Genomic DNA, 12,021 nt, shown 5'->3' on the forward strand with positions numbered 1-12,021 from the left:
GAGTAAATTAGCTTACCACACCTATTTTCATTCTCTGCTTTCGTATGGCATCATATTCTGGGGTAACTCATCATTGAGTAAAGGAGTGTTCATTGCACAAAAGCGTGTAATCAGAATAATTGCTGGAGCTCATCCAAGATCATCCAGCAGACACTTATTTAAAGAGCTAGAAATCTTCATTGTAGCCTCACAATCTATATATTCACTTATGAAATTTGTTATTAACAATCCGAACAAATTCAAATGTAATAACAATGTACATGGCTACAACACTAGGAGAAAGGATGATCTTCACTACTCAAGGTTAAATCTAACTTTAGCTCAGAAGGGGGTAAATTATGCTGCCACAAAAGTCTTTGGTCACTTACCTAATAGCATCAAAAGTCTGACAGATAGCCATATAGCATTTAAAAGGAAATTAAAAGAATTTCTTAATGGCAACTCCTTCTACTCATTAGATGAATTTTTGGATATAGTATGTGGGTAATTTCCCCCACAAAAAATGTAATATTTTGTGTAATGTAATATCTTGTATAGACACCTTTTATTAACCTGACACGTTCCACATCATTACGAAGTGTCGTATTCATGATATATGGAACAAGTACTAATCTAAAAACCTTGAGGCATAAGCAACCAGCCACCTATCACCACTGAATTTCTGCATAAGAACGGCGGCAGTCCCACCTCTGGATGCATCTGTTTGGACATTAAACTTTGACTAAAGTCAGGAACAACAAGAACCGGAAGGTTGGTAAGAGCAGTTTTAATTGCTTCGAAAGCTGCCTGCTGAATTTCGCCCCATTGAAACACTTGGTTCTTGCCACACAGACAGTTAAGGGGAGCAACTAATTGAGCAAAATTAGGTACAAATTTACAAAAAGTAATTGGCCATTCCAACAAATATAGCACTCTCTTTCTTATTACATGGCGGGCGAAAACGTGTTAAGCTGACAGTACGCTCCTGATCGATCCTAATGCCATCAGCCGAGACCAAGTGCCCAAGGAAGAAAATCTCTCCACGACATAATTTAATTTTATCAGATTTGACAGTCAATCCCTCCTCACTCAAGCGATCTAAAACCAACGCCAGATGTTGTAAGTGTTGATCAAAGCTACGACTGCAGACTACAATGTCGTCTAAATAATTATACACACAGTTAAAATTTAGATCACCCAACACATTATCCAAAAGATGGAAGAGCACTGCTGTCGCAGTAACAAGTTCAAAGGGAACGCGATTGAACTCAAAGAGATTCCAATCTGTTGCAAATGCGGTAACAGACTTAGAATCCTCAGTAAGTGATATATGGTAATAGGCCTGATTTAAATCCAAAACGGAAAAATAGAATGCTTCAGTGAACCAAGTGAAACAATTGTGAAGATCGGGCATTGGTACCGACTCCAATATGACCTTCTAGTTAAGGCGGCGATAATCGACGACAGGTCGATAGTCTTTACCACTCTCCTTAGAGACTAAGAATATAGGCGAAGCATATGGGGAAGTAGACGGTCTGATAAACCCATTATTCAATCTCTCATCGATTTTATGACGTAATATCCGCATCTTGGGACTTGACAGGCAGTAAGGGGCCTGCCGGATCAGAACATCATCCACCAAACGAATTTTGTAACAAATACCACCCGTAACCCTCAATCGAGTAGTCAAGACCTGAGGATAACTAGTAATAATTGGAGCAAACGAGATGCCTGCACAACAGACAGAGGAAAGCCCTTGGGTGGACCATCCTTGCAACCGTTGCCCCTTCTCTTGTGACCTTATTTACTAGAACGAGCCGCTCGCTGATGTGGACAGTCACGAACCAAATGACCGGTAACCCCACACCTAAAACATCGACGCTGGGCAGGAAAAGGAACAACAACTCGCTTAGACTCCATTACTACAGATGTTGACCTTTCATCTGATGAGCTTGCACAGCGGTGTTCATCGGCAAAACTAAGCGCCTCAATATAACTGTTAACTGAACTCAGTATATGAGATCAGCTCACGAACAAACTGAGTCCGTGATCGATCCTTGGGTCTCATCCCTTGGACTATGACTGGAATGGAGTCACGTTCAGTAACCTTCATATCAAGAGCTCTTACTGCCATTTGAACCCATTCTACAGGGTGGTTCATTGATAGTGACTGGGCCAAATCTCTCACGAAATAAGCATCAAACGAAAAAACTACAAGAAACGAAACTCGTCTAGCTTGAAGGGGGAAACCAGATGGCGCTATGGTTGGCCTGCTAGATGGCGCTGCCTAGGTCAAACGGATATCAACTGCGTTTTTTAAAAATAGGAACCCCTATTTTTTATTTCATATTCGCGTAGTACGTAAAGAAATATGAATGTTTTAGTTGGACCAATTTTTTTGCTTTGTGATAGATGGCGCTGTAATAGTCACAAACATATAAGTACGTGGTATCACATAACATTCCGCCAGTGCGGACGGTATTTGCTTCGTGATACGTTACCCGTGTTAAAATTGACTATTTACCAATTGCGGAAAAGTCGATATCATGTTGATGTATGGCTATTGTGATCAAAATGCCCAACGGGCGTGTGCTATGTATGCTGCTCGGTATCCTGGACGACATCATCCAAGTGTCCGGACCGTTCGCCGGATAGTTAAGTTATTTAAGGAAACAGGAAGTGTTCAGCCACATGTGAAACGTCAACCACGACCTGCAACAAATGATGATGCCCAAGTAGGTGTTTTAGTTGCTGTCGCGGCTAATCCGCGCAGCAGTAGCAGACAAGTTGCGCGAGAATCGGGAATGTCAAAAACGTCGATGTTGAGAATGCTACATCAACATCGATTGCACCCATACCATATTTCTGTGCACCAGGAATTGCATGGCGACGACTTTGAACGTCGTGTACAGTTCTACCACTGGGCAGAAGAGAAATTACGGGACGATGACAGATTTTTTGCACCTGCTCTATTTAACGACGTACCGTCATTCACCAACAGCGGTAACTTAAACCGGCATAATATGCGCTATTGGGCAACGGAAAATCCACGATGGCTGCGACAAGTGGAACATCAGCGACCTTGGCGGGTTAATGTATGGTGCGTGCGGCATTATGGGAGGAAGGTAAATTGGCCCCCATTTTATCGATGGCAGTATGCTGATTTCCTGACAACATACGTCAGCGCATTGTCAGTGCATGTGCGAACATTACGGAAGGCGAACTACTCGCTGTTGAGAGGATTGTCGTTACACATATTGCCAAATGCATTGAGGTTGACGGACATCATTTTGAGAATTTATTGCATTAATGTGGCATTTACAGGTAATCACGAACAGCATGCGTTCTCAGAAATGATAAGTTCATAAAGGTACATGTATCGCATTGGAACAAGCTAAATAAAATGTTCAAACGTACCTACGTTCTGTATTTTAATTTAAAAAACCTACATGTTACCAAGTGTTCGTCTAAAATTGTGAGCCATATGTTTGTGACTATTACAGAGCCATCTATCACAAAGCGGAAAAAGTGGTCCAACTAAAACATTCCTATTTCTTTACGTACTACACGAATATGTAATAAAAAATAGGGGTTCCTATTTTAAAAAAACGCAGTTGATATCCGTTTGACCTATGGCAGTGCTATCTACCGGGCCAACCATAGCGCCATCTGGTTTCCCCCTTGAAGCTAGACAAGTTTCGTTCTTTGTAGTTTTTTCGTTTGACGCTTATTTCGTGAGATATTTGGTCCGGTCGCGATCAATGGACCACCCTGTATATATTCGGAGAGTTTCCCATCTAACTCCTGCACTCGCCAATAGTATTGGCTCTCTAAATGCTGCCGAACCCTTGCTGAAAGTTTAGGCCTAGTGATCGAGTCTCTTAATTCACCTAAGGTAGCCCGTCGGTGCAAGACCTTACGTTCTTCTATCAGATTTACTACACTCGTTACACATGTGCTGTCTTTTGCCCTTACCAGTGCTCCTCGTACACAGACTCCAGGTCTTAACTTCTTGCTCATGAGTGACCGCTACCGACACATTCATTATGTCTACCTGCATTCTGAAAATTTGTTCTTCTCTGGGACCCATGGTCAATCTTTGTTTTTATCTCTTCTCTAATGGGTTTCCTACTACACTGTCATTTTCTTCCTCCATGGCTCCAACCATAACCAAATTATCACTCTGCCATCGAACTAGCACCGACTATTGTATGTTCGACACAACTCTTCTCATATACTTTATATGGATATGTCCGAAAGAACAGACACCATTATGACCTGCAGCTGTCCAGAACGAAATTAGAATTATATTAATACCTTCAGCTGCTAACGGACGGTGAAAATGTGTGCCCCGACCGGGACTCCTCGAACCCGGGATCTTTTGCTTACATGGCAGACGCTCTATCCATCTGAGCCACCGAGAACATAGAGGATAGGGCGACTGCAGGGACTATCTCACTCGCGCCTCCCGCGAGACCCACATTTTCACGTTGTATTTCCACACACTACATTCGTAGTGTCCCATCACAACACACTCATTACTCTTGGAAGACATTCTTACCAAGTACCGGAAGAGTTAGGGGAATATGTGTGCATCCGCACAGAAGAAGGACGTCATGGCCAGTATTGCCTGAACTATATACTTTATATGGATATTATGTCCATATCCCTATGAAGTGTAGTTCTGTCCTCCTGACCTCTGCTCCTCCCAGAACCTTCTCTACAGCCAGTAACATAATCTCCTGCTTCCCAGCGTCCTTTTGGACGTTAGGTTACCCTTGTACATCCACAGACTGCGCGTTTTATAACTCTGGCTATTCACTCTTGATATCTCATGCAACTCGTTCATGACATATTTGCTCCAAACCGGAACTTTATCAGAACTCGCTGACACGAGATAACGTCAGTTAAATATGATGTACAAAGTCTACTCGTGTGTCAAGTACTAAGAAACGGCTCATATGCTTTCGTTAAGATAAACAGACTGGTAAGTTTATAATTAACCTATTATTAATTATTCTGATCTACCTACTTATTTCTAACCCCCAAATAGGATTCTGCGTGCTTCTCACGACGAGAAAGCTATATTATGTCGAACAAGGGAAGATCTGGTCCAATGGCTGCAGAAGCCACAAAGAAGCAAGATGTTAATGTTAAAGGCGCAGAAGGCGTAAGGAAACCATTATTGTTCAGGTTTGATTCGAGCTGTGGAACTGAGAAGAGTTAAAAGAAATTACAATTATATTAATGCCTTCAGCTGGAAGTTGCAAACTGAGTCTACCACAGGCACTGGACCTGCTGTACTCTGCCCCCAGAACGGGACATCTTTCGTGGCACTTAGCTGCAGGACGTACAAGAAGGACTGCACAACATAGGCAGGGTGTTCGTGCCTCATAAGATTCGGGAGCAGTTTTCTATTTTCACTTATCAGAGTTTCTCAAACTTTTACCACCCAGTTTCCTTATCTGCAAATATTTCACACCTTCAGGCACCAGGACTACGAGTTGGCCGAGCCACTTCAGAACCGGAAATAGCATCAGCTCCCACCTTCATCCACTCACTGGACGCTACATACGCGAAATGTTTTGACTAAAAATAGAAACTCCTGTTCTTTAAGGCTGGCTAAAAAGAGGCACCTCCGTTCCATGGAGTTGGCATAAATCAGGCGTCTCTATCGTCAGCTGTTGGCTTTCAGGAAACCACGGCCTTCCTGTGTCTCTACATATCATTGGGACTGGTCAGGCTATGGATAGGAGAAATAGGTATAGGGGCTTGTTAATTTTTCGTGGTACTCGGCTCTTTGACAGCAAAAGACTAATGGCTTTGACAGCTAAGACTGGGATGAGGTGTCGCTGGCATCTTAACCTGAAGGAAGAGGGAAGAAGAGGATCTACTATGGCGCTGGTTGGACTGTGTGAGAAGCAGGTCGACAACGAGGCGTTACAACACGCCAATCCATAGAGAGAAGCACCGTGAGAAATTCTGATGGGCTAGAAAGGTCCAACACAGTGTGGATTTGACTTCACAGGAGGTGCGTTGGCACGACATTCTGGAGGGAGCCGGTGACATCAGTGAACAGACTGTCCAGAGTTGTTCGCCAGCTGTGAGGAAGCAGATAATGTAACAGGGGGTGTGTGCCTAATGGGGCTGGCAGACAGCAAGGGCTGCATGGCTGAGAGGCGATGCTAGGTTGAAGTGACGGCATCGAAGGCAGTGCAGACAGCAGACACACCTACTTAAGATTAGCGAACTTGTTGGTACACCGTGCTGCAAAAGGAGCACGAGGAAGCAGCTGACGGCAGTGTTGTGCGATCGCCACGTCTGGAAGTACATTACTTTATACGATGTATTACAGTTACTGACATGACCTCTTCGTGGCAACAAAGCATAGTTAAGCGAGTTTTTCGATAGGGAATTTGAGCTAGTGGCCCAAATCAGCGTGATGTCTTTATGCTTAAGTTTGTCAAGTCTTTTTTTATTATGGATTTAGGACGCAAAACTGCTACGATCAAAAGCATCGATTCTGTGGCTTATCGGGGGGGGGGGGGGGGGGGGGGGTAAAAACCGAAATTTAAATCAGTAGCAATGGGAGCGAAACTCAAGAAGGAGGGAAACTAAAAACGCAAGGAAATCTTAGAAAACTGCTATCGAAGGGGATTGTTTTCCGCGGAAAGAGCTTCAATGACCGATGTCATCTCACTGACACTGATAAACTCAAGGACGCAATCGGCTAAGCGCGTGTCATCTGCTAAAAGGGACGATATGTCAGGCGACAGCTGTAAACTGGCACGTAACGGATTAAAATGGGGCCACTGAAGTAAAGGTGCCTCACCGTCCACAGTTGAGAGCAATGGGGATAAAGTGGGAGAGGATCGCCACTTAAAAGATGTTAATGGCTAAAAAGACAGTGGCCAATCTGGAGTCTAGTTAAAATAACCTCCTCCCAACGACGAGGTTTGGGAGGAAGAGGTCCAAGCAGAGGGAAGAGTTTTTATGTCCCATAACTTTATCGGGAAGTGTAGACCAATGTGTGTGCCATAAAAGAGCAAGCCGACATAAAACGCTCTGTAGGCCGGCAAAGGGAACCATAAGGGCAGCGGGCCTAGGAAGAGAGACAGCAGCCTTTGCCGCTATATTGGCTGCCTCGTGTCCGTAGATACCAACATGCCCTGGGACCCAGAGGAATACCACAGACACGACATCCAAAATGGAGCACGTGGAGGCAGTCCTGAATCTGGTGTACTGGAGAGTGGACGGGATAAAGAACTTGGAGGTTGAGAAGAGAGCTGAGCGAATCCGAGCTTATAATATACTGTACCCGCTAATGGCGACGGATTGATTGAACAGCCTCGAGTATGTAAGAACAGAACACTGGTCGGGAAGCCGAAATCTAATAGGGGTGTCGCTAACAATATAGGCACTCCCAACACCAAAGGCGGTCTTTGAGCTGTCAGTGTAACTAAATGTGGCATCCTCCATTTGTGCGCACAGAGCAGCAAATGTCCGACGGTAAACTATATGGGGAACACTATCCTTGGGATGCTGGCGAGGGTCACGGAGAAGGCAGGTCCAGGGGCGAAGCCAAGGTGGCGCCGTACCCTCATTTGTCAAGAAAGTTGTAGGAAATTGGAAGGAAAGGGAATGTAGGAGTTGACGGAAGTGGACTCCCGGTGGTAGTAGAGAGGAACGGCGACCTGCGTACCCTAATTCCAAGGAGGCCTTGAAAAAAAGGGCATGGGTCGGATGAGCAGACATGAAGACAGATGACTAGAATAACGACTCAGGACAGCTCACCGATTGGACAGTGGGGGTTCAGCAGTCTCAGAGTAAAGGCTCTCCATGTGGCTGGTGTAAAAACGCTGCACGCAATCCACGGTGGCGGACAGAGGCTAAACGCCGAAGAATAGATGGCCGTGCAGAGGAGTAAACTATGCTTCCATTGTCCAATTTCCAGCGCACTAAGGCGCGATACAGGCAGAGGAGGACCACTCAGTCCGCTCCCCAGGAGGAACCACTTAGAACTTGGAGGGTGTTGAGGGATCGTAGACAGCCAGCCGAAAGATATGAATTGTGGGAAGACCAGCACAGTTTGCTGTGAAACATAAGTCCCAAGAATTTCGAGACGTCCACGAACGGAAGGTCGACAGGGCCTAGATGTAGGGATGGCGGATCAAACTCCGTACGATGCTAAAAATTTACACAGATGGTGTTACAGGCAGAAAATCGGAAGCCGGTTTCGATGCTCCATGAGTGGAGTCGATCGAGATATCCTTGAAGACGTCTTTCAAGGAGGCCCGTCCGTTGAGAGCTGTAGCAGATTGCAAATTGTCACAAAGAGGGAGCCCGAGACACTGGGAAGGAGACAAAATGGCTCTGAGCACTATGGGACTAGAGTGCTGAGGTCATCAGTCCCCTAGACTTAGAACTACTTAAACCTAACTAAACTAAGGACATCACACATCCATGCCCGAGGCAGGATTCGAACCTGCGACCGTAGCAATCGCGCGGTTCCGGACTGAAGCGCCTAGAACCGCTCGGCCACAGCGGCCGGCGGGAAGGAGACAATCCATAATAGGATTCATAGCGATAGCAAACAGTAGAACACTTAGCACGAAGCCCTGGGGCACCCCGTTTTCTTGGGAGAAAGTAAGCGATAGAGTAGTGTTCACCCGCACCTTCAATGTGCGCTCTGTCATAAATTCAAGGATGAAAAGTGGTAGCCGACATAGAAAGCCCCAAGAGAACAGTGTGCGGTGGATGTCTGTGCTCCAGCAGATATCGTATGCTCTCTCTAGATCAAAAAGTACAGTTACCGTTTGGCATTTACTGAAAATTTTGCTCATGGTATAAGTGGAGAGAGCAACAAGACCATCAGCTGCCGAACGGTGCTTTTGGAAACCGCATTGGGTAGGTGTTAAAAGGTTTCGGGACTCCAGCCACAAGCCTAAACGGCAACTTAACATACGCTCCAAAACCTTACATATACTACTCGTGAGAGAGATGGGGCGATAGCTAGAGGGGAGATCTTTGTCCTTTCCAGGTTTCGTAACAAGAATGACGACAGCTACCCGCCATCTTCTGGGAAAGGTACTGTCAGTCCAAATCTGATTTTAAAGCCGAAGGAGGTAACGCAGACTACGGTATGATAAATGCAGCAACATTTGGGCGTGAATGCCATCTGGTCCTGGGGCGGAAGAGCAAGAGGAAGAGAGTGCGTGTTGGAGTTCCCGCATAGAAAAAACGGTATTATAGCTTCCGCGATTTTGAGAGGAGAAAGCAAGAGGTCGCACTTCCGCTGCTAGTTTCTTCGGGAAAAAGTTGGCGGTTAATTTGAGGAGCTCGAAATCTCAACAAGTGTTGACCCAATGGGTTAGAAATTGCGACTGAGTCCACTAAGGTATCTTGTGCAACGGTTAGCCCAAAGAGAGGGGAGAAACTAGACGTGCCGGATAACTGTCCAAGCTACAGATGAGGGAGTGAAGGTGTTACAGAAGCTGGTAAAGAAGGTCCCGCTTGCTTCTTGCTAGCGCGAATGATGCGACGGCATCGCACACGTACAGAGGATACAGTTGGCCAACGCAGGATGATGGCGGAAAACACAAAGAGCACGTCTCCGCCCACGTATTGCGTCACGGCACGCTTCGTTCCACCAAGGAACTGGAGGGCGCCGGGGCAAAGGGGAGGTACGAGGTATTGAACATTCTGCATCTGTAAGAATAACTTCCGTACTGTGAGTGATCTGATCGTGGATGCAAGGAAATTGACGGTCATTAAATGTTGCTAGAGAGGAGTAAAGTATCCAGTCGGCTTGGGAAAATTGCCAGCGTCTTGGGCACATATATGGCAATTGTGGCTGTAATCCAAGGACTCTTGAGTGTATATCAGCAAGAGCAAACCATTCAAAGCGCCGAACTAGCTGAATAGTACCGACCGAAAGGTCCAAATGAGAGTAAGTTGATTTGGAGGCAGACAAAATAGTAGGTTCCCCAATGCTGAGGCAAACAATATCCGCTCGGTGGAAGGGGTCAATCAAAAGGGAACCTCTCAGACAAGGATGCGGAGATCCCCAAAGCGCTTGGTGGGCGTTGAAGTCCCCAACCGGCAAATAGGGGGGTGGGAGCTGACCAAGGAGATGAAGGAGATCAGCTCTTGCGATTGGTGTGGACGATGGAATGTATATGGTGCAGAGAGAGAAGCTGTATCCACAAAGGGAAATACGAACAGCAACAGCTTGGAAGGAACTGTGTAAGGGGATTGGGTGATAATGGATAGTATCATGGTGAAGAATCAGAAGTCCCTCATGTGCTGGAGCGAATTCAACAGAGGGGTGATCAAACTGGACTGCTTGGAAATGAAGGAAGACAAAGCGATCATAGGGATGTAGCTTTGTTTCCAGATGACACAAGATGACTGGGGAGTACAATCGTAAGAGGATCGACAGTTCATCCCGATTGGAGCGAATTCCGCAGATATTCCAATGGATAATTGACATAGGGCGGATAGAAAAGAAAAACGTCACCACGGTTGCCGTCATCTCAACGACAGCTGAGAGCCGACAGCCGACGGCGCGGAACGGCATTCAGCCAAACGCAGAATCCTGATCCGTAGGTTGTTCAGGGGCAGCTCCTGCCGCCAATGATCGGCTGGTTGATCGGCCGCCAGCCGGTGCGTCTCGGCGACACGCAAGAGGGCCAACGGCGGCTACCGCTGGGTGGCGCTGTAGAAGAGACACGCCGTGGCGAGGGAGAGGAACTTTGTGTCTTGTGAGCCTTCTTGCAAGAAGGACGTTGAGATGAGGGAAGAGTCAATGGTTGTGACGTCTGGGTATGTAAAAAATCTTCACTAGGCTCTTTTGTACAGCCTGTGATTTAGCAGGAGCTGATGAAGATTGAGCCTTAGAATGAGCAGTTGATAGTGGGGAGGTTGAAGGGGGCGATCATTGGGCTGGCCGATCTGACGACCTTGGCGCTAAAGGTGAGATCGCAAGTCTGTTGGCTGCCTCCTTAGTAGGTCGAGGAGAGGCGAGGACGGTGCTATATTTACCCGCTGACAGAACAGTGGGCTTTCTACTGGCGAATAACTTACGACCAGCAAAGGTAGACACCTTTTCCTTCGCTCGGATTTCCTGAATACTTCGTTAATCTTTAAAAATAGGGCAGAGGAAGCAGCATGCTCGCCCATACAGTTGATGCAACGAGGGGGATGGAGGTGGAGAATCACACTCATGGGCATCCCTGCCACAGGTAACGCATTTGGTCGTATTGGATCACGACTGGCTAGTATGATTAAATCTCTTGACACCGATAGCAACGCTTAGTGTTGGGGATGTAAGGGTGAACTGAATTATCTCATATCCCGGTTTAATGTTCGATGGAAGTTTAACTCTGTCAAACGTAAAGAAGAGAGTGTGGGTTGGTACCAATTCCTTTTCAACCCTTTTCAGGACCCTATGTACTGCTTTTACGCCCTGATCAGACAGGTAATTTTGAATGTTCTCACTGGATAATCCGTCAAGTGATCTTGTACAAATCACCCCGCGTGATGAATTTAAGGTGTGGTGTGCTGCCACCCAGACAGGGAAGGTGTGTAGCAGTGTAGTTCGAAGCAATTTATGTGCCTGGAGGGCACTGTCTGTTTCTAACAACAAGGTGCCATTTCGTAACCGGGAACAAGACTTTACAGGAACTGCAGTTCCGTCGACACCTTTGTGAACAATGACAGGGTTGACTGTGGATAAGTCTTGACCTTCGTCCGACCGAGAAACAACTTTGGCAGTGACAGAAGAATTGTCTGTGGCTAAGACTCATCTAGCTTTCTCTTCTGGGCAGAAGTTGTAGAAGTAGGAGAAACCATTGCGAAAGTATCCACCATGATTACCGGCGTCTCCGATGGTGCACTCCTTCCTAGTGGCGGCCCTCTCTGAGGGCAATCCCGCCTTAGGTGATCGTCCACACCTCAGGTCACAGCTCCAGAGAAACGGAGAGAGGGACCAATCGGCACATTCGGGAGGTACCAGCTCAGGTAATCACCTCTCCCTTTTCC

Source organism: Schistocerca nitens, chromosome 6 (assembly GCF_023898315.1).
Source record: "Schistocerca nitens isolate TAMUIC-IGC-003100 chromosome 6, iqSchNite1.1, whole genome shotgun sequence".
Taxonomy (NCBI): domain Eukaryota; kingdom Metazoa; phylum Arthropoda; class Insecta; order Orthoptera; family Acrididae; genus Schistocerca; species Schistocerca nitens.